Source organism: Perca fluviatilis, chromosome 21 (assembly GCF_010015445.1).
Source record: "Perca fluviatilis chromosome 21, GENO_Pfluv_1.0, whole genome shotgun sequence".
Lineage (NCBI taxonomy): Eukaryota > Metazoa > Chordata > Actinopteri > Perciformes > Percidae > Perca > Perca fluviatilis.
Genome location: NC_053132.1, coordinates 2,720,645 through 2,722,460, shown reverse-complemented (window position 1 = coordinate 2,722,460; position 1,816 = coordinate 2,720,645).

Here is a 1,816-nt window from a genome sequence, read left to right as displayed (position 1 = left end):
AGACTGTTTGAAAATTAGTCTTCATGTATTTCTGGGCCCACTGCGACCTTTTCTGCTTGTAAGGAGAGAAAGTCATGGTGTGGCCCCTCCCACATCCTCCCCTGACCTCAACCCTTTTGGGAACCTTTGGAGCATCCTTAAGCAAAATATCTATGAGGGTGGGGGGCAGTTTGCATCCAAACAGCAGCTCTGGGAGGCTATTCTGACATCCTGCAGAGAAACTCAAGCAGAAACTCTCCATAAACTCACAAGTTCAATGGATGCAAGAATTATGAATGTGATATCAAAGAAGGCTCCTATGGTAACCTGGACCTGGTCCTGTTGACATGGGTTTTATTAAAATAGCTTTTGATTTCAGTAAATATGACCTCCTAATGCTGCAAATTCAGCAAATGACCATTTTCAGTTCTTTACAACCTATAAAATGCTGTGAAGCTCTGTTGTGCATAATGAACAGTGCATTTGGAGTTTTTTTATTAGGGCCTGAGTGCCAACAGCGGTGAAGGCCCTATTGAAACTGAAGGAATTATTATTTTCTGCAAATGAATTGCCTTTTTGAGGGGCTTACATATTCAAAAACTCACCAAAATTGGCGGTTGCATCAAGTCTGGTGAAAATTTACGTATTTTAATGGTTTCGGGAATAGGCGCACAAAAATGGCTCGTTAGCGCCCCCTACAAACCTTAAAAAAATGGAGCCCCTGCAGTGCGTTTAACGTAGACTCAGGAAACTTGGTACACATATGTAACATTTCAAAACGTACAAAAGACTTCATTAGAGCCATACCCTAAACCCAACAGGAAGTCTGCTATTTTGAATTGAATGTTCGAAATTAGTGCGATTTTGGCCATTTCCACATGTCGTACTTTAACAAACTCCTCCTAGAGATTTCATCCGATCAACTTCAAACTCGGTCTGTGCCATCTTAAGATGTTAAAGATGAAAAGTTGTTAAAAGAAAAACCTTTCGTCAAACGGTGTGGGCGTGGCGTGGCGGCCATTTTGAGTGTTTAGCAATGAACGAGAAAGTGGCTGTAACTACAGTGTACATTGTCATATCTGCTTGAAATTTCACAGAATCAACAAGGGTCCAGGCCTGAGGACATATACACCCCAATATTGACTTTTGGTCCTTTCACCAGCGGGGGGCTGGTGAAAGGAAATGCGCCTTATATGACAAACATAATCCGATTTACATGAAGCCCATCCATCGCTGCTCGCAGCTTTAATTTTTAAATATTTTTTCATTGGCTGGTTTGTTCAATGAAATTTGACTTATACCCTAACGGTTGGTGACTTGAAAATTATACTGAATTGTCATTTGCATCGACTATTTAGGAAAATCAGTGATGAATATCATTTGCATAATAATTAGGAACACAGTGAAGTTATTTTAATTTGATATTTTTCACTGCTTCGTTCCGTCTCGGTGTTAGTCTAAGTTTCCTTAAAATGACCGTGCTGCAGGTGCGCCGGTGGTGGTCGAGGGGGCGGAGCCAGAGGGAGCCGCCTCGCATGACGTTGACTCAGACGACCAATCGGACGCCCAGCTGTCGGAGATCCTCAGCAGCACGCTGTAGACGCCGCGCGGCAGCAGGTCAGTTACATCCTGGTCACTTCCTCTTCAGTCACAGAAACAGAAACATTTACACATTTACACTTTTACACATTTACACTTTTACACATTTACACTTTTACACATTTACACTTTTACACATTTACACTTTTACACTTTTACACAGTTACACTTTTACACATTTACACATTTACACATTTACACTTTTACACATTTACACATTTACACTTTTACACTTTTA